We start from the raw sequence: 22,052 nt of genomic DNA, 5'->3' as shown, positions 1-22,052 counted from the left end.
TCCAATGCCAGAGCCAGCGAGGGGGTGGCACCAAGCCATAGCACTCAGAAACGTAAGTTTAAGGCACCATGAGCACAAAAGGGACAATTCACAGGTGACATCATGTTCATTTATGTTTGCTTTATCTACACTGGTTTGTGAAAGAAAACCAGAGAAGGTTATGTAAATTGTTTGGAATTGTCAAAAATGGGAACAATTATGTTTTTGTCATCATGGCCTGAGTATGTTTCACCTTTTTATTTTATTGGTGTAGGGTACGCAGTATGTAATTCTGGATGTAAGTGACTCTGAACTTTATTGTATAGGCATTGAGTGTTCTTTGGGTTCAAATGAAAGGGTCCTTTCAGACATCTGGGATGGAGGAGTCAGTCCTGGCATGTGGTTGAAGTTGATCTTTGGTAGCCTAGCTGAAAGAGCATTGGATCAAGATGTCCCTGCTTCTCTTGAAGTTACCGAGGTTTGCCTCCATGCCTTCTGCGTTCTTGCCGTGCTCCTCTTCTGACTCACTACTGGTTTCATCATCTGAGGCCTGTGCAGCTGCATCAAATCCTCTTCACTAGAGGATCCCCCCAGTGCCAGATTGTTGAGAGCACAGCATGCAACCACAATCAGTGACACCTGCTCTGGGGGGTACCGTAGTGCTCCCCCGAACTCTCCAGGCATCAGAAGCACATCTTAAGAAGACCTATGGTCCTCTCTACCACCACCTTTGTGGAGGCATGACTCATATTGTATTGCTTCTCTGCCCCTGTTCTTGGGTGACGGAGAGGTGTCATGAGCCACCTCTTCAACAGGTAGCCCTTGTTACCCAGCAGCTATCCATCCAGTCGGGCTGAAGTACTGGGGCACTTGGCACCTGGGAATGTCTCAGGATGTAAGCGTCATGGGAGCTGCCAGGGTACCTTGCAAAGACTTGCAGAATCTGCATCCTGTACTAACACATTGTCTGCACGTTCATGCAGTGGAATCCTTCCTCTTGACAAAGACACCCAACTCACCAGCTGGCGCCTTGATGGCCACAAATGTACAGTCGATTGCAACCTGGAGGCGGGGAAACCCAGCAATCGTTGCAAATCCTCTGGCTTGCTCAGCTTGGCTGGCCTCACTCGTACAGGAAAGAATAAAGGTCAGTACCCACCTGATTGACTGGTCTGGTGGAGCCCTGCAATATAGTCCACAGAGCATGTCATGCATCAACATCCCCTGATGCACCCTTTATAATCTGGCACTGCAACAGCGAGAGGAGCTAGCTGAGGATTAGATGGAGGAGCCGGATGTCACCTCCAATCAGGATGATATCGATGGGGAGAAGGTGAGGAGGTCCTCGACGATGATGATGATGATGGGGATGAGGCAACTGCACTGGCCAGATGAGGTAGGCACACTCGGGAGGCCTTCACAGCTGCTTGATTTGTGGAGGATGATGACGACATGCAGTGAGGAGACATGATAGATCTTTATATTGCATCGGTGAACATTTGGCTCCAGTCTGGCTAATGGCAGTGCACATACCCTCTGTGATAAGGCTCCTGTCATGGAGCCACAGAGGAGGCCCTAAAAGTCGCTCAATTCCAGGAAGATGATGAAGACATGCAGTGAGGACGCTCCACAGATTTTCACATAGCCTCTGTGAATGTCCGGGTGAGGGCAGCTCGCTTGCACTCTGTGATCAGAGTTACATTATGGAGATGCAGCCGTGAAACTTTAAATGTACCTGATCCTTTGTCAGCACCCGACCCCTTCAGGAGCACAGTATCACCGGTCTGATGCTGAGGAGATGGGGGCCAGCCCCACCTTAAAGGTGCCGAGAACACACAGAGAAAATGATGGAACTCTGTGACTCGTGCCCACGACATTCTGGCAGCAATGACAAACACCAGCTTAAGAGTTTCTGCAAATCCAGCAATTTTAATCGAAGTCGCAGACCAGCAAGTATTTATGAAACATATTTCTTCCAAGAAATGGAAAGTCCAGAAAATGATGACCCTACAGAATTCGTGGGGGATGTAGATAGTCTGAATCCAGCCCACTGGCCGGTTATGGTACAAGTTCCAGGCTTTGAAATTTCTTTTAAAATTGATAACGTAACAGCTGTTAACATATCAGCAGACAACCTCGACTCAGACATCAAGTTACAAGGTCAAGGCAGCACAGATCTTCCAAAGGCAGGATTAGAAACATAGAAAATAGGAGCAGGAGTAGGTTACTCGGCCCTTCAAGCCTGCTCTGCCATTCAATAAGATCATTGCTGATCCTCTATCTCAACACTGTAATCCTACACTCTCCCCATCACCCTTGACGCCTTTGGAGTCCAGGATTATTGCTCCTCTTAGCTACAAGGAGCAAAACATCATTGATTCTCTCCATGTTCTTCACAATCATCATACATTGTTGAGTGATACTGGCATACTTTTAGGAATCATAGAAAAACCACATGATGCTCATCATTTGAACAACTCATCTTTCATACAAGAGTTTTCAACCTATTATTTAGAAATGGAGATTCAGTCTTCAGAAGCTGAGCATGTTTATACACTTTGCAGTAAGTTCCTTTCTTTCACAGAGACTATCCAGTTGACCCAGGGAGACAAAGGAGTTATAAATCTTTCAGTTCTTCATGAAGTAAGGCCAGAGGTAAGGATACAGAAGGAACTGCAGCAGATGGTGACCATTCCCTTAAAGACCTGCTAGACCTGAACTGGCTCTTTGTTATAGTTGATCTTCAGACAACTTTTTCTAGTGGAAACATTTAACTTTATTCACAAGACAGCAGCAGCAACTACACATGTGCATCAAACTCTTTAACTAAAGAAGAACTCTCCTGTAGAGGTTCCCCGCACTGTTAACACATTGGTATAGACAGATCATGTGATCTTACAACACAGGAGTATTCTTAAAGCTACAGTCCTACATTTCCCAAAACTATAATTACTACATTCCTCCCCCCTTAACTTTTATGTACATTTTGTATTTACAAGGATATTTATCTTATGACTTTACTATATTTACACAGATCACGAAATTACAAGTTCAGTCTTTCAGGTGGTTTCATGATCTGTGTGGAATGTCGCAGCTCCACGGCTTCAGATTTTTTTGTAGGAAACACATTCTCTGCATTAACATCAGGTACCTCATTAGGCATTTGCAGTTCAGTGTCTTCCACTCCAACAGAGACAGAGGACATGTCTGTCCTTGGTTGAGCAACTTCAACAGGAAACAGTGGTTCAGTAATGGTTACAGTGGAACATCATTTTATTGGAGTATCTCTCTTTTTCTTAAATGATCCACATGCTTACGGGTGATCCGGCCCTCCACTTCCACATGGTATGACAATGGTCGGGTCACAGAACTCACTTTACCAGGTAACCAGTTTGGTCCTCCAACAACATTCTTTACATATTCTGTTTCTCCAACGGTAAATTGACGCTCATGACTATGCAAATCATGAGTCGCTTTTTGTTTCCCTTGACTTTTCTCCACCTTCCCCTCCAAGTCGGGAAGTAAAAGGCTTAGCCTTGTATGAAGACGATACCTCGTCAGTAATTCTGCATCCTTTTTCTATATGTCTTTTTTTATGACAAAATTTAGTCATGGCCTTCTTTTTGACTTCACTGTCGGCCAGACTTCTCTCAGATGCAAACTCAACTTGTCTTAGTTCAGTAGTTGAGCTACCCATGACTTAATTATCTACACGTGCCTTGGAAAATTCTTCAACTTTTGCTTTAAAAGCCTCTTTAGCTTGATCTAGTTGATTTTTAAGCTCTTCTGTCTCCTTCTTTTATCTGTTGGCTTCTTCCTGGAAATTTGAACATTGCTACGTCTTCTCTGCCAACTGGTTCTTCAGTTTGTTCAGAGAGGTGTTAAATTCTTCTTGTTTCTCTTCATAATTTTTAAAGGCACAAACTTTGACCTGAGGGATTCTTATAGTGTGTGAAGGTCTTTCAACAGGTTTTCCTTTTCTTTGCAAAGCTCACACGCTTCATCGTGAATTCTGTAATTCAGCAGAGTCTCCTTGAGTTTCTTCTGCTGTTCTTCCATGTCGTTGTTTAAGACAGTCTTCATTTCTTCAGTTTGCTGAATGTTTACACTCTTATTTTTCATCCTGTTGTTGTTCTTGGACTCTCCAGGCTCTTCCTGAAGTACCTTGCTTTGTTCCTTTTTCAAGACAGGAACTCTTCCAGCTTTCTTTTGAAATCTCACTGCCAATCAAGGTTAATTTCCCTCAATCAATTTTGACCTAAAAGGCTTGGTCTTCTGCCTTTTAATACCATCACTGTAGCTGTGCCGATTGGTGTCTATGATGAACTGCTACTCTGGTGATATCTTTTACTTGGATTCTTCGCCTGGGTATGTTTTCAACTTTGCAGATGCTTGTTCCAAATTTAATTGTGAATCACCTTTATTTAAATATCTGAAAGTGTATTCTCCTATTACAGTGGTAGAAACAGCTGTGTCTACTTCCATTTTTGAGGGTTTACCATTCACATGCACTGTAACAAATATTAGTTCTGTCTTTCCAACTTTCATGTTGAAATGAATAAATGTCAGAATTGGTTGTTTCTTGCTCTTCTACACTACAGACTACATTTGTTGATTGGAGGCCTGTTTAAATCTTGCTTTGCATTGTCTCATTACGTGTCCACTTCTGTGACAAAAATAGCATTCTAATTTTTAAAATTGCCAATTGCCAGAAGATTGATTGTTTCCACATTGGCGAAAGTTATTTTTCAATTTAGTTGCTAAGCTGTTTTTCTCATTTTTCAGTTAGTGGAGACTGCTTCCTGCTTTGTGGTGGAGTTCCGGCTTTTTGCGCCACTTTCGGCTATCTGTTCTCACCTGAAAGGAGAACGGTGCCATTTTGTGCCCCTTGAATTACTTGTGAATCCCTTACAGCGCTTTCCATCACCAACACTATTTCTAACGCTTTTTTAAAATCAAGATTCACTTCTGCCAGTAATCTTCACTGAAAAGTGTCTTCCTGAATGCCACATACTAAACAATCTCTGAGCATATCATTCAGGGTTTCACTGAAATCACAACGTTCCATTAGTTGTTTCAATTTCACCACATAGGTGGCAATTGTCTCCCCCAAGGCTCTATTCCATGAATTGAACCTGAACCTCTGCATTGTGACTGAGGGCTTGTGTTGAAAATGTCCCTTAACGAGATCTACTAATTCACTTAAAGTCTTTGAATCTGGGGGACTGGGGGCAATCAAGCTTCAAATTAAACCGTAGGTCTTGCTCCCACAATTACTCAAGAGAATCGTTTTCTTTTCCTCCCCTGTGGTTTCATTTGCTTGAAAGAAGAATGCAAGACCACTTGTCTGTGACTGGCTCAAAAGGATCGATTCTGCCTAACTATGGCATTTCAGATGAGTACATCTTCTTTTATTTTTAACGGACTTAGAGCTGGTGAGAAGTGACTGAAGGATTCTGGGAAAAGTCATCGCAGCCACCGCGACTCAGGAGGGGATCGAGGAGGACCCACTGTCAAAGAATGGAATTAATTATCTAAGTAGAGATGGCTGGGCAGGCGATGTGCTGTAGCTGTATGATGTGGGAGCTGGCAGATCCCATTGCGAGCCACAGTGACCACATCTGCAGCAAGTGTTGGTTGCTGGAGGAACTCTGGCTCAGAATTGATGAGCTGGAGTCTGAACTCCGGACGCTGCGGAACATCCGGGAGGGGGAGAGTTACCTGGATGCTTTGTATCAGGAGCGGTCACACTCGGTAGATTAAGTACCTCAAGTCCGGTCAGTGGTCAGGGTCAGCAGGGTGTGACTGCAAGTGAGGCAGGTAGAGGGATCCTGTGTTCAAGAACAGAGGAGCCTCAGCTCTTGACCTTGCCCAACAGATACAAGGTACTTGCTCCCTGTGTGGGTGAGGAAAAGGGCTGTAGGGAGGATGAGCCAACTGACCACGGCAACGTGGCACTGGAGGCCATTCAGGAGGGGGAGCAAAAAGACAAGCGGTGGCTGTAGGGGATTCTATAATTAGGGGAATTGATAGCTTCCTTTCTAAGCAGGATCGAGAATCCCACATGGTATGTGGCCTGCTCGGTGCCTGGGTGAGGGATATCTCTGACCGGCTTCAAAGGATATTGGAGAGGGAGGGGGAGGATCCAGTTGGTGTGGTCCACGTCAGGACAAATAACATAGGTAAGAGTAGGAAAGAGGACCTGTTTGGGGATTATCAGGAACTAGGAACTAAACCAAAGAACAGGTCCTCAAGGGTTATAATCTCCAGATTACTATTCAAGTCACGTGCAAATTGGCATAGGGACGCGAGAATAAGGAAAGTAAACACGTGGCTAAAGGAGTGGTGCGGGAAAGAGGGCTTCCATTTCGTGGGGCACTGGCATCAGTATTGGACAAGGAGGGATCTGTACCGTTGGGACAGTCTCCACCTGAATCGATCTGGGACCAATGTTCTAGCGAAAAGGGTAAATAGGGTGGTCAACAGGACTTTAAACTAGAAAGTTGGGGGGGGGGGGGGAGAGGGAGGGGTAAAACTCCAAGAAATATGACTAATGGGAAAGAAAGCAGCAGGTTAGTGAGTGGGGGAGGGGTGGATTCAACTTCATAGAAAATTATGAAAAAACTGAAAAGAAGGGAGAGCCCAGGAGAGGCTATTAAAGTCTCCAGAACACAAAATAGGACAGAGTGTTTGGAAAGGGCTAGGAATCTAACTTCAAGCACATCAGATAAAGGGATGACAATGAGAAAGGGGACGGGAAATACAGGAGTGAAGGTGTTGTATCTGAATGTACGCAGTATATGAAATAAGGTAAACGAGCTTGTGGTGCAAATTGAAATTGGCAGGTATGATGTGGTGGGCATCATGGAGACATGGCCGCAAGGGGATCAGGACTGGGAGCTAAATATCCAAGGATATACATCCTATCGCAAAAATAGGCAGATTGGCAGAGGGGGTGGGGTTGCTTTGTTGGAAAGAAATGAAATTTTAAATCAACAGCAAGAAATGATGTAGGGTCAGATGATGTAGAATCTGTATGGGTAGAGTTGAGGAACTGCAAAGGTAAAAAAAACCATAATGGGAGTTATGTACAGGCATCCGAACAGTAGTCAGGATGTGGGGCATACGATACACCAGGAGATAAAAAAGGCGTGTAAGAAAGGCAAGGTTACAGTGATCATGGGGGATTTCAATATGCAGGTAGACTGGGAAAATCAGGTTGGTAGTGGATCCCAAGAAAAGGAATTTGTGGAATGTCTACGAGATGGCTTTTTGGAGCAGCATGTGGTGGAGCCCACTAGGGAACAGGCAATTCTAGATTTAGTGATGTGTAATGAGGCAGATTTGATAAGGGAGCTTAAAGTGAAGGAACCCTTAGGAGGAAGTGACAATAATATGATAGAATTTACCCTGCAATTTGAGAGGAAAAAGCTGGAATCAGATGTAACAGTATTATAGTTAAATAAAGGCAACTACAGAGGCATGAGGGAGGAGCTGGCCAGAATTGACTGGGAGATGAGCCGAGCAGGAAAGACAGTGGAACAGCAATGGCAGGAATTTCTGGGAGTAATTTGGGAGACACAGCAAAAATTCATCTCTAGGAAGAAGAAGCATACTAAAGGGAGGACGAGGCAACCATGGCTGACAAGGGAAGTCAGGGACAGCATAAAAGCTAACAAGAAAGCATACAATGCGGCAAAGAGCAGTGGGAAACCAGGGGATTGGGAAGCCTACAAAGACCCAACAGGAGACAACTAAAAAAGAAATAAGGAGGGAGAAGATAAAATATGAGGGTAAACTAGCCAATAATATAAAAGGAGATTGCAAGAGGTTTTTTTAGATATATAAAGTGTAAGAGAGAGGCAAAAGTGGACATTGGGCCGCTGGAAAATGACACTGGAGAAGTAGTAGTGGGGAATAAAGAAATGGCGGAGGAACTGAATAGGTACTTTATATCAGTCTTCATAGTGGAAGACACGAGTGACATCCCCAAAGTTCAAGAGAGTCAGGGGGCAGAGGTGAGTATGGTGGCCATTACCAAGGAGAAGGTGCTAGGAAAACTGAAAGGTCTGAAGGTGGATAAATCACCTGGACCAGATGGATTACACCCCAGAGTTCTGAAGGAGATAGCTGAAGAGATAGTGGAGGCGTTAGTGGTGATCTTTCAGAAATCACTGGAGTCAGGGAGGGTCCCAGAGGACTGGAAAATCACTAATGTAACCCCCCTGTTTAAGAAGGGAGTGAGGCAAAAGACGGGAAATTACAGGCCGATTAGCCTGACCTTGGTCGTTGGTAGGATTTTAGAGTCCATTATTAAGGATGAGATTTCAGAATACTTGGAAGTGCATGGTAAAATCGGGCAAAGTCAGCATGGTTTCATCAAGGGGAGGTCCTGCCTGATAAATCTGTTAGAATTCTTTGAGGAGGTAATGAGTAGGTTAGACAAAGGTGAGCCAATGGATGTTATCTGCTTGGACTTCCAGAAGGCCTTTGACAAGGTGCCGCACAGGAGGCTGCTCAGTAAGATAAGAGCCCATGGTGTTAGAGGCAAGGTACTTGCATGGATAGAAGATTGGCTGTCTGGCAGGAGGCAGAGAGTGCGGATAAGGGGGTCCTTCTCAGGATGGCGGCCGGTGACTAATGGAGTTCCGCAGGGGTCAGTGTTGGGACCACAACTTTTCACTTTATACATTAATGATCTAGATGAAGGAACTGAGGGCATCCTGGCGAAGTTTGCAGATGATACAAAGATAGGTGGAGGGACAGTTAGTATTGAGGAGGCGGGGAGGCTGCAGAAGGATTTGGACAGGTTAGGAGAATGGGCAAAGAAGTGGCAGATGGAATACAACGTGGGGAAATGTGAGGTCATGCACATTGGTAGGAAGAATAGAGGCCTAGGCTATTTTCTAAATGGGGAGAGAATTCAGAAATCTGGAGTGCAAAGGGATTTGGGAGTCCTAGTCCAGGATTCTCTTAAGGTTAACTTGCAGGTTGAGTCAGTAGTTAGGAAGGCAAATGCAATGTTGGCATTTATTTCAAGAGGACTAGAATATAAAAGCAGGGATGTGCTGCTGAGGCTTTATAAGGCTCTGGTCAGACCACATTTAAAATATTGTGAGCATTTTTGGGCCCCGTATCTCAGGAAGGATGTGCTGGCCTTGGAGAGGGTCCAGAGGAGTTCACAAGAATGATCCCAGGAAAGAAAGGCTTAACATATGAGGAACATTTGAGGACTCTGAGTCTATACTCGATGGAGTTTAGAAGGATGAGGGGGGATCTGATTGAAACTTAAGAATACTGAAAGGTCTGGTTAGAGTGGACGTGGAGAAGATGTTTCCAATAGTAGGAGACTCTAGGACCCGAGGGCACAGCCTCAGAGTAAAGGGAAGACCTTTTAGAACAGAGATGAGGAGAAACTTCTTTAGCCAGAGAGTGGTGAATCTATGGAATTCATTACCACAGAAGGCTGTGGAGGCCAGTTCATTGAGTGTATTTAAGACCGAGATAGATAAGTTCCTCATTGGTAAGGGGATCAAAAGTTACGGGGAGAAGGCAGGAGAATGGGGTTGAGAAACTTATCAGCCATGATTGAATGGCGGAGCAGAATCGATGGGCCGAATGGCCTAATTTCTACTCCTATGTCTTATGGTCTTATAGATACCCACGATCTCTGGACGAGGTACTGCACCAAATCTGATTTTTCCTCATCACCAGTTCGTTATAGAGCTAGCCATCAGACAATATTTCTTCGTGGAAACATTTAATTTTTTTATGCAAGACAGCAGCAGCAACTACACATGTGCATCAAACTCCATAACTGCAGAAGAACTCTCCTGCAGAGGTTCTCCACGCTGTTAACACATTGGTTTACACAGATCATGTGATCTCATAACACAGGATTATACTTAAAGCTGCAGTCCTACATTTCCCAAAACAAGAATGACTACACACTTCCTAGAGAGTAATGAGGAAAAATCACTTGTAGTACTGAGTGATCTCTTGGTGGTTGAGGTCCTAGAGAATGATTTATCTTTCCTGTTGATGGATGCACCTAATGAAGTCTCTGTTGTTCTTTTAGAAGAATCAGCTTATGCTCCTAGTTATTGAGCAGCATTCAGATCATAGTTTCACTGAATCTATTGATGTATGACCTACTTAACTCCTAATGTTCATGAAGAGTCTTCCAGGGAGAATGCTTTGCCTGCGTCCAAGTTAGAGTCCACAGAGGATCACACTGCTCAAGCGCTGGTACCTTCCAAGGGTGAAAGTCATTTAGCACCCACACATCAGTACCAGCTGAAATTCTTCTTTGATTCAAAGCTGGAGGCCAGCACAAATGTTGCAGCAGAATCTTTTGCATTTCTGCAGACTCCTGTACAGCAGTCTTGTCCCAAAGTTAATTGTCTACAGGAAATTCTCTCATTACAGAAGCTAAGGCTATCTTGTCTCCATATTCTCAGCAATTCTTCCCATTGCCCATAGTGGAGCAACTTCGGACAGAGAGAAGCATGGCTGTCTTACCACTGCTGACATAAAGTAGATGGCCCTCCCGAAAAATCATAGGGAAATCATCTCTTCTTCTTTTCCTGATAGTGTTCCAGGAAGTTGGTTGTTTTTTTCCCATTGTTGTCCAAGTTCATTGAAATCTCTGATCTTAAATGCCTTTTCAATCTTTGATACAGCAGTGGATGATACAGTTGTGATAGTCCTTCCTGAAGTTGAATATTATTCCTCTTCTGAAGCTTCTTCCCAGAGTCCTTCGAGGGAACAAGTTCCTCAGTGTGTCCTGAGTTCTTCTTTTCTAATCCCAGAGGGTCCAAAGTTTGATACTCTTCAGTCTCCTCTTTTGGATCAACCTTTTGTTGAAAAGACTTTGTTGTCCTTGCAGTTCAGTCACCCCGAAACCTACATGCAGCTTGACAGCTATGCTGACAGCAATGCTGATAAAGTATTGCAGGTGATGATGTCCTACCAGATGTGTTAGAAAGCTCTCTTGGCTCCAAGACATTTTCCCTAATGGTTGAGAATACTGATGGAGATTGAATCCCCAGCACTGTTACTTGCGGAGAGGAAAAGTAGGAGTTGAAGTTAAGTAGAATCTGTAGTGGTAAAAAAGGGAGTTACAACAATGCAATGCAAATAGTTAAAGACATAGGGTGGAATTTTCCATGGTGGGTTTAATAGCAGGTGGGGTGGGGAGCTGAAAAATCAGTTTCCTGCCGAAGTAAAATGAAGGGGGGATCTTGCGTTCCTGCCTGCCATTGAGGGTCGCTATTCCTGCCAACAGCCGACATGAAACCAATTTCCATCCCGTTAGTGGGAAGGCACAACTGGAATCCTCCTGCTGGACTGTCACAGCCCCAGTGAGAAATCACGACAGCCCATAACACATCTGGGGCAGCCTCCAGAGCTCAGGATCGAAGATGGAGGCCTCCAGCGACTGGACTTTGGAACACCTTGTGCAGCAGTGGGTGGGTGGAGCATCAACCACGTTGATCTTCTTGTTGTACCAGTTTCCAGGAGATGAATCTTCAAGAAGCAGCTTCCCCCAGGAGGTAGATGTTCCAGCTACAGCTTTACCCAGGAGGTAGATTTCAAGCACCAGCTTCTGCCAGGAAGTGGACCTTCAAGCAGAAGGTGGACAGCTGTAGGAGGCACTGTTGGGCAGTGATGGTCTGTGCTGGGGTGGGGATGGACTAGACGGGGAAGACAGGAATGAAGAGGTTGGACGGGTGTGGAGGCCTAGAGGGATGGGCCCAGTGTAGAAACTACCCAGAATCAATCCCGCCCAATGTCAATCTTGCCCAGTATAGAAGCCACCCAGTGTAGAGATTGGGGGTGGCAGGGGAAAGAGAAAGATGCTGTAGGGGTTGTGGAATTGGTGAGGACGCATGGAGTAGGAGGGTGCAAAGGGCTGTGGTGGAGTGCAAGTGGGTGGGCGTGGATTGTTGCGCAGGTGTGAATAAGCATGTGGAGGAAGAGGGGAATGGTGTTCAGAGGGTGGGGTCTGTGGTGTCAATAGGTGTGTCCTGGGTGGAAAACTTAGGAGATTGGTGATAGGAAGGGATGGTGAGGATCAAAGGGGACAGTGGGAGGTGGTATAATGGGAGGGGGAATGTGTTGCGATGTCAGGTAAAGGGGCGCTGAGGCTATTGGAGAGGAGACGGAATGAGAAACAGATTCTGGGGTCAGAAGGACGAAGGGGGATGGTGTCAGATCTACTGTGACAGGGTGGGCTCTTCAGGAAGATAGGGGACTTCAACATTGACCTGCACGGGCTGGTTGAAGGGTAACCATGGGGAGGGCAAAAGTGATTTCTGAAAGGGAAGGTCAATGGTTATAGGGGGAGGGGAAAAGGTATTCAACTCAACTTCAAATGTTACTCACACTCTGGCTGCTTGCAACTATGCACAGCCTCTTGGTGAAGATCTTGAGTTGCTGCATGGGAGCTGGGTCATTGTGGGTGGCAGATATGCAGGTCAGCTCAACTGGAGAGCTGAAGGGAAACCCCAGCATGTAGTACTTAGAATGTTAGGGCCTTGGGACAGATGAAAGTGTGAAGAGCAAAGTCTCAGCATGCACAGGAGACTTCTTGCACATGACTCATAAGGGCCTTGACAAAGACTTATGTCTCCCTGTACATGCATGATTCTGGGGGACTTGAGGGGTCCCTTGGAAGATTGTGGGGGAGAGGTGCACAGGCTGAAGGACTATTGCAAATAAACCACATCAGACATGATTAAAGTGCAATTGAACTATATTTACAAAAGTGTGATATGAGTAATGATGATAATGCACCCGTGCAACCACTTGTGAATTCAGAACTTATTAATTTTTCTTTCCCTGCTACTTCTTCTAACTTCTCCCCTGACATCTACAGTAGGATGCAGGCAGCCTGTTGACCAGTTTGCCCTGTTGCCTTGGATGACCTTGGCAACCGTTTTCTGGAGACACGAGGCTTGGAGGGCGCCAGCTTATTTTGACTGTCCTGATGTGGGGCAGCTCCTCCTTCTGCAATCACAGAGGTTGAAGCTGAAAGGGTCACAGGTAAGGGGGATTTGGGAGAGCCGCGCACCCTCAGAGAGTCCTGAGTCAAGGTCCCAGGGCCACTGCCTGACTCCTTGAGAGGAAGAGGCACCTGCTTGGAGGTCAAAGTGCCCCGTCCCCCTCTCGTGTAGCCACTGCAAAAGTTCACCCATGGTTACAGCAATGAAGTGCAGTGCATCTCTGAAAATCTGCAGGACCAGCTTCTCCATGGATCTGCAACCCTCCCCATGGAGACATCCATGCGTGTGCACGTCGGCACCACTTCATCAGACAGCAGGCGGATGGACTCCTCAGCCTTGCGTGCCACTCTGTTGAGGACCTCCACCACCTCTGCCCAATGTTCCCCACCTCTTGCTGCCTCACAAGCATCTTGTAGGCAACCAGAGGTGCCTCATTTGCCTCTTCCCTAGCAGTGTTCTGAGTGCCAGTGAGCTTGGCTGACCCTGCCTTCTCCTGCAGCGGACACAGGGCTGTGCAGTGATCACTAGAAAGTGAGGCACATTGTAACCTAGATCTAATACCCACAGGGGTGTATGTCTATGGGCTACTACAGGTGCACTTTCTTCCCTACTATGTCCTTGGTCCTCTCTAGGCTTATCTGAGTACTGGATGAGGTTTCGTCTGCTTCGAGCCTTGCCCTCTTCCTGGTGGCACCTGTAAGTGAGAGAGGAAAGAGTGAGTGACCACATGAGCTGCCTTCAACATGGAGGAACATGTGACCCTTAGGTTTCAATGTGGCATGCATGAATCCTTCCTGGATGGAGGCTGCCTGCCGACCTCTCCATCTCTGCAGACTCTGGCCCGTTCCATCCTTGCCAGCTGGATTGCTCACTCCTTGAAGCCGGTGAGGCCTTTGAAGTGTAGCTAGCCTCCCTCATCTTCCTCTCTCTTATGATGGGTTGTTATCCTGCACAACAAGAGATGGGGTTGAGAGCAACTGGCGTTTTAGGTATCTTTCTCATGCTTCCAGACTTGCAAATAACCCACTGGATTGAGTGCCACCTGATTGATGCACTGCAGGTTGTCCACAAGGGTATGAACATATGAACATATGAAATAGGAGTAGAAGTAGGCCATTTGGCCCCTTGAACCTGCTCCACCATTCAATAAGATCATGGCTGATCTGTCTGTATTTTGAATACCACATTCCCATTTACCCTCAATAACCTTTGATCCCCTTGCCTAACAAGAATCTATCTATCACTGCCTTAAAAATATTCAATGACCCCTGCTTCCACCACTCTCTGAGGCAAAGAGTTCCAAAGTCACACAACCCTCAGAGAAAAAAATTCTCCTCATCTCTGTCCTAAAAGGGCAACCCCTAATTTTAAAAAAGTGCCCCCTAGTCTGGATTCATCCACAAGAGGAAACATCCTTTCCATGTCAACCTTGCCAAGACCATCCAGCATCTCACATACTTCAATCAAGTCACCCCTCACTCTTCTAAACCCCAGTGAAAACAAGCTCAGCCTGTCCAACCTATCCTCATAAAACAACCCACTCATTCCAGGTATCAATCCAGTAAACCCCCTCTGAACCACCTCCAATGCACTTACATCCTTCTTTAAATGAGGAGACCAAACTGAGTACAGTATTTGAGACAGAGTCTCACCAATGCCATGCATAACTGAAGAATAACATCCTTACTTTTATGTTAATTTCCTCTCATAATAAAGGATATGATTCCATTAGCCTTCTTGATTAGGTGCTGTACGTGCATACTAACTTTTTGTGATTCAAGAACTAGAATACCTAGAACCCTCTCCACCTCGGAATTCTGCAGTCGTTCTCCATTTAAATAATACTCTGCTTTTTTATTCTTCCTGCCAAAGTGAACAACTTCACATTTTCCCACATTATATTCCATCTGCCAGATTTTTGCCCACTTACTCAACCTATCTATATCCGTTTGCAAACTCCTTATGTCTTCACAATGTCCTTCCCTATCTATCTTTATGTCATCTTCCAGTTTAGCTACCATGCCTTTGCTCCCCTCATCTAAGTCACTAATGTAAATTGTAAAATGTTGAGGCCCCAGTACAGACCCCTGCATTCGTCACATCCTGCCAATTAGAGAAAGACCCAATTCTGCATAATTTTCTTCATATTTGTTTTCTGCCAGCCAGCCACTCTTCTATCCATGCTAAAATGTTACCCACTACACCACGAGATTTATTTTCCACAATAACTTTTGATGTGGTTCTGGGACAGCACCCTCCAGGGCGGTGAAAGCATGCAGATGTAAAGAGAAGCCTCACAGAGGCATGTCATTAGCAGTGCTTCTTAGTGCTCTCAATGCCAGAACCCCTTGCCCCTCCCCTTCCGGACAGCATGTGAGCTCTCTGTGTGAAAGGCTCAGGGACCCACAGTGGCCTCTCCAGACTGCTGTAGGGCTATGAGGCATCACCTCACCATGAGGCCCATGTCCCCTCTGCCATTCAGTGAAAAGAATGTGAGCAGCTGAGGGTTCAGTTACCCTGGCGGAGTGGTTGAGGTCATTCAACTGCTTCCTGCACAGCATGGCATTCCGCTGGTGCATACCTTGGGCACTGACTGCCCTGAGACTTCCTCCCATGCTGGGTTTGTCTCCATGTCCAAATGCAGCAAGACCTGGGCAATATCCAGGCTTGGGCTGACAAATGGCAAGTAACATTCATGCCACACAACTGTCAGACGACGACCAAATCCAATAAGAGAGAATCTAACCAAAGCAAGTCAGAGGCAAGGAATCCTGCGCCAAGTAACTCATCTTCTGACTCCCCAAAGCCTGTCCACCATCTACAAGGCACAAGTCAGGGGTGTGATGGAATATTCTCCACTTGCATGGATAAGTGCGACTCCAACAACACTCAAGAAGCTTGACACCATCCAGGACAAAGCAGCCCGCTTAATTTGCATCCCTTCCACAAACCTTCACTCCTGCAAAGCACAGTGGCCGCAGTGTGTACCATCTACAAGATGCACTGCAGGAACTCACGAAGGCTCCTTAGACAGCACCTTCCAAACCCACAACCGTTACCATATAGAAGGACAAGAGCAGCAGATACACGGGAACATCACTACCTGGAAGTTTCCCTCCAAGACACTCACCATCCTGACTTGGAAATATATCGCTGTTTGTTCACTGTCACTGGGTCAAAATCCTGGAACTCCTTCCCTAAGAGCATTGTGGGTATACCTACACCACATGGACTGCAGTGGTTCAAGAAGGCAGCTCACCACCACCTTCTCAAGGACAATTGGGGATTGGCAATAAATGCTGGCCTAGCCAGCGTAACTCATATCTCATAAAATGAATAGAATAAAAGAATTCCACAGGGCCAATACCCAGTAATACAGAGGCCAATCATGAAGGTCTGACAGGAACCTCTCTGAAGTAGGTCAGAAATTTGATTGCATTTGATAAGAGGAACATGGGGAACTACAAAACAGTATAGTTTCAGGTGCTAAAGGTGAAATAGGAAGAAATCAGGAGTGATATTTGATTTAATATTTAATTTCAATTTACCAAGCAGTAGTTTATATAAAAATGTTTAATTGTGTTGCAAAGATAATTAATTATAAGTTGTAAAAGAGCATTTTAAAACTGCACAATGGCTTGGCTAGGCCTCAGCTTTCTTCTAGTAGTCAGTTTTTGTCACCATAGGTCTAAAAAAATTTAAGCCATGGAGATGGTGCAGAGAAAAGTCTAAGCCCTTGCACCAAAGAACTGAGTTACCAGGAAAGATGGGTGAAGCTACAACTCTGTAACCTTGAAAGGCAGAAACTCAGGGAACAAGTATGTAAGATACTAAAAGGCATAAAAAAGAATAATGTAGATGAAAATTTCAAGATATACCAGAGTGCTAAAGCAAAAGGCAGAAATGGGTCAAAACTGGATAAAACAATGCTGGGGCATGTATCAGGAGGTTCTTTGTTTGGAAAAAATGATCACTACTTGATCACCCTTCTTTTGGGTAGGATAATAAAGGCAAAGTCTTAGGTTCATGCAAGAGACAATTAGATGATGTCATGGAGTCATGGGGCCAGGAAAGGAGAGGGAGGAAATGTGATTTTCTTTAGAATAGAATATTAAACAACTAAACTATACATAAAGATAAAATAACAAATAACTACAAATATTGGAAGCCCAAAACCAGAAAATGATAGAAATACACAATATACAAATAAATCAGTATCTGAAAGAGAAAGCCTGGAAAACATTTCAGGTGGGGACCTTCATTAGGAACGTGTACATAGATGTCTACAGCTTCCATTAATAGCAGCCATTATTAACACATGCTGCACATTCTACAACTACAGGTTGAATTCATGTCAAACACAGAACCTAGAGAAAGCACAATACTGCAGACATTGTAAATTTTAAACAAAACAGCAAATGCTAGAAATACTTGTCAGGTCAGGTTGCATCTCCAAAGAATGTAAAAAAATCTAATGTTTTAATTCACCAGTTCTGAAGAAGGGTTTTGCATGAAATATTTCTCCATAGATGCTGTCTGAATTACTGGGTGTTTCCAGTATTTCAGTGGGGAAAATTTTCACTTCAGCGTGCAGGGGTGGGCCAGGCACGCTGATGCACAGAATGACACGTGGTGACGTCGGGCATGCGTCCCAATGTTACCAAGCATCATTCAGATCTTCCGTTCGGCGGGCACGTGCTGGAGGGGTTGTGCACCCACTGAACTGTCAAAGGCCTGTTAAGGTCATTAATGAACCAATTAAACTAATTCTCAATGTTGCCTGTCCAACCTTAAGGTTGGCGGGTAGGCGAGGAGCCCAAGCAGCCTTCGCATTTTTCATGAAACCTCATCCATGGGCAGGATGAGGTTTCATGAAGGTTTTATTAAATTAATAAATAAATTTTGCTCATTTCATAAACATGTCCCAGCTCATGTGAGCTGAGGGGACATGTGTAAATGATTTTTAACTTTCTTTACTAAAAATTTTCAATGCCTCAGGGAGATTTCTGCGCTCTTTCGTTCTCCCTCCTCCTCTCGCCCACACAGGTAGCGTTGAGCTACCTGTGCAGTTGAGATGAGGAGGTCCGCCCACATAAAATGGCGGTGCACAGCCGTGCCTGCCTGCACCCGCTCCCGACCAGCCCACCCAACAGGGAGAAAATTCTCCCCAGTGTTTCTGTTACAAAACTTACAGGGGTGTTTGCAGCTTTCTTTACTTATTTATTATTAATTGAATAATTAAATATGAAACTTCAATAGGCCATTAAGTCAGACAAAAATACTTACCAGTTGGAGCACTGGCAGTAGTACTTGCTGTTACAAGAGTGAAAAGATAAATTACTGAACTTACTCATAAAAGCAATAGTGTTATCATAGAACAGTGCTTGTCAAAATACGGAGTGTGTTTAAAGGAAAGGGCAATTTAAATAAACCAATGACACTGAATATCATACAATGGCATGCAATGGCGTACAACATCAGCAATGCATGGCATAAATCTTGCTATTTTACAAAAACAAATCTTTTCACTGTACAGTGAAAAAGGGGGAGACGATATTGTATTGGTATATCACTTTGATATTCGCTAATGCTCACTATTACTCTGGGGACATGGGTTCAAATCTGTGGAATAAATTGAATACGTCGCAGTGAACTTAATGAATCCTCAGAAATGGCATAGCCAATGGCTTACTTCAACTGCATTAGTAAATTTTCAAGTAGATCAATTTTGGCAAGACCCAAGTCATCAAATTCTGAATTACAAATCTTTTCACTGTACAGTGAAAAAGGGGGAGACGATAGTGTATTGGTAATATCACTTTGATATTCGCTAATGCTCACTAAGACTCTGGGGACATGGGTTCAAATCTTACCATGGCAGCTGATGGAATTTAAATTCAATTAATAAATTGAATATAAAGCTAGTCTCAGTAATGGTGACCATGACAACTATTGTCGATTGTCATAAAAGCCCATCTGGTTCACTAATGTCCCTTAGATAAGGAAATCTGCCATCCTTACCTGGTCTGACCTACATGTGACAGCAGACCCACAGCAATGTGGTTGACCCTTAATTTGCCTCTGAAATGATTTAACAAGCCATTCAATTCAAGGGCAATTGGGTATGGGCAACAAATGCTGGCCTTGTCAACTATGTCCATATCCCATGGAAGAATAAGGAAAAGAAACAGAGCTTGATCACTTGAAAAAAATGCTACGGATACAATTAGTTGCTGTATTTAGTTTGCTGAAACATTCAAAATTAGAGATTTAGTTTTCACTTATTTAAAAGATGACATCAGTAATTTAAGTACATGCAAACAAAGCAAAAGACTACAGCAGTGTTTCACAACCTATATTCCAACATGATCCCATTTTTTCTCACCAACATATTCTCAAGGGCAATTAGGGATGGGCAACAAAGGTTGGCCTTGCCAGTAATGCCCACATCCCATGATCGAATATATGTGTGTATATATATATATAAAATTATCTTTGAAAATTAATGTAACCCGAGATGCCAGCAAAAGCAAAAGTTATAAAATGGCATAGTAACATGTGCTATGTTATTAAAGTTTATATGTTATAGTTCAACATGTAATAATACATGATATAAATATGAAAATCTGTGTTTTTGAAGTACTTTGTAAAAATAGTATTTTATGTACTCAAGTAGGTTTCAGCCAAGCTCTCATGGTATCAGAAGACTCAATGAAGCCCCATTCCCTATACACACTGTAATTAGCAACTCTCCCCATCACACACACCTTTCTTCCCAACACACCTCTCCTACAGCGTCACTCAGCAGCCCCTCTTCACAAAATACCTCACCTTCACTCGCTCATCCCTTCCCTCCCCACTCAGCCCCCCATTCATGCCCTCCCTCCTCATTCAACCCCCCATTTATGCCCTTCCTCCCCAACCACTCTGATTCACAAAATCCTCCTCTCCTTCCCCACACATTCCAACTCACTAAACTTTTGCCTCTCTTCCCAGCCAACCCTCACTCAATCAACCCTTCCCACCTCGCCACCCACACCCAACTCATTCAGCATTTCTCTTCCTCCCCACCCAGACCTACCCACGATGATTTATCCACCTTGCCTGGACTCGGCTTCTCTGTGCTGCTGCTGCCTATTAGTGGGCGGCAGCAGCTCCTGCTTGGCCGGATCCACTCTGATGGGGAAGAACGAGCCACCTCACCTGTCTGGCTAGGGAGTGCAGCATCTTCCAGCATTGGGCACTTGGGTAGCACTGAGGTCCCGATTAGGCTGAGCTAGAGGTGGTGCAAAGCGGTGATTGCTGCCAAGGACAGAATATGGCTGAGACCACAGCTGGGCGGGGACGGGGTGGATTCTCCCTCCCTCCTGGGCTAGAACCAGAGCCTGAAGCCTGGAGATCAGTTGCTCCATCAGTAATAGGACCCTGGATAAGGTGAGAAGATCTAGTCATCCTGCACCAATGGCACAAACTCCCTGACAAAGGAAGCACCAAGATGACAACCCAGCACAGGAAGATACTCGGCAGGCAGTACATGGGAGCAGCAGCAAGTGGGGACACAGCCTCTGCATTTCCTAATCACAGAAAGTGAGTCAAAGCCAGGTCAGAATTGGTGACAGATTAAAGAGAGAGGGGCTGAGTAATGACACCCCTGGACCAAGCGGAGATCAGAAAGTAAATTAAAAGGGTAGAATTCCATTATCCAAAAGTCGGAATTCTGCCAAACAGTGGAAATTTTTCCTCCCTGTATGATACTCCAATCAGCACAACATAGTTGAGGACAGACCATAAACATCTACTAACACTGTTAAAAGGATCCTTTATGAGTGCCTCCAATTATTTTTCAAAATTTGCTATCACAAATTAAGAGCTACTGGGACAGTTGATTTTATATAGCCGAGGAACAGCATTTGGAACTGATATTCCAGCTTGTCTAAATCAGATACTTTTTTCTTCCATCCTTCCATCGTAAGGCTGTAACGTGACATTAAATGATCCTGCAGAGCATGCAACTGAGAGGGGAAATTGGTCTTATTTTTCAACATCTTCTCCTTCACATTAAACCATTTACTGATAAAAGTGGACATCATCCTGTTACACCAGTACCCTTACTTTAAAGATGTCAGATTGGCTTCCATGCCAGCTGATCTCCTGTTGTGCTTATCTTCTAAAGAGTGCCATACTATGGCTGTCAAGCTATCCTTTAACCAGTGGAAGTGCTAGGTTAATGCTCAACGTTGATAATGAATTCCCATATCTCAGTGCAGGTGGCTCAGTCTTTGTGTCGATTGTTTACAAAAATATTGGGCAGAATCTTTCGGTCCCGCCAGCAGCAGGAAGCTTGGCAGGCAGGGGAACATAATTTGTTGGGAGGCCAAAAATCAGTTTCCTGACAGCTGGATGAACTTTAAGAATTAAGTTCTTGGGACCTTAAAGGTGATTCTAACTTCCCAATGAACAATGTCAGGAAGCCTTTTTTGCATGCGTTAGCTTGTCATACATGTTCATTAAAAGGCCACCTTGCTGGAATGATATTCCCCATTCAAATTAAGTTCCCTGCCAGTGAGAGATTAGAATGTTCACATCCATGACTGTACATAACTGGCATCCACCTGGCAAGCTTGACTCCTTCCATTACTTTGAAATGAGTAGATGCTGCTTTGGTCTTTTTGGAGACTGCTCACAAATCTCAGCCTCTTGACTCATCGGGTGCTAATAGGCCAAGTTGCAACTGTGAAGTGCCCTCACTGCTGTGCCCCGGGACACTAGCCAATGTTCCAATTCCCAACAAGGTACTAGTATCTGCACTAGTGCCTGCCTCGCAGAAATGGTGTGACACTGGTGAGACTTCAGGGCCCTCAGGAGTGAGAGGGGGCATCTGCTGCTCCTCCTCCTGGCCGTGCTCTGATGATGCTGAAAGGAAGAACAAGGGCAGTGGGTCAGTTAACGTGCACACACTGACAAACTTCATCCCTGTCCCCCAGGCTCATTATGCGTTCAACCTTCCAGAACCAATTGACACGAAAATTGTTGGGGTGGTAAATAGTGAGGAGGTTACCTTTAGAT

Source organism: Carcharodon carcharias, chromosome 9 (genome assembly GCF_017639515.1).
Source record: "Carcharodon carcharias isolate sCarCar2 chromosome 9, sCarCar2.pri, whole genome shotgun sequence".
NCBI lineage: Eukaryota > Metazoa > Chordata > Chondrichthyes > Lamniformes > Lamnidae > Carcharodon > Carcharodon carcharias.
Note: the sequence above shows the minus strand (reverse complement) of the source record.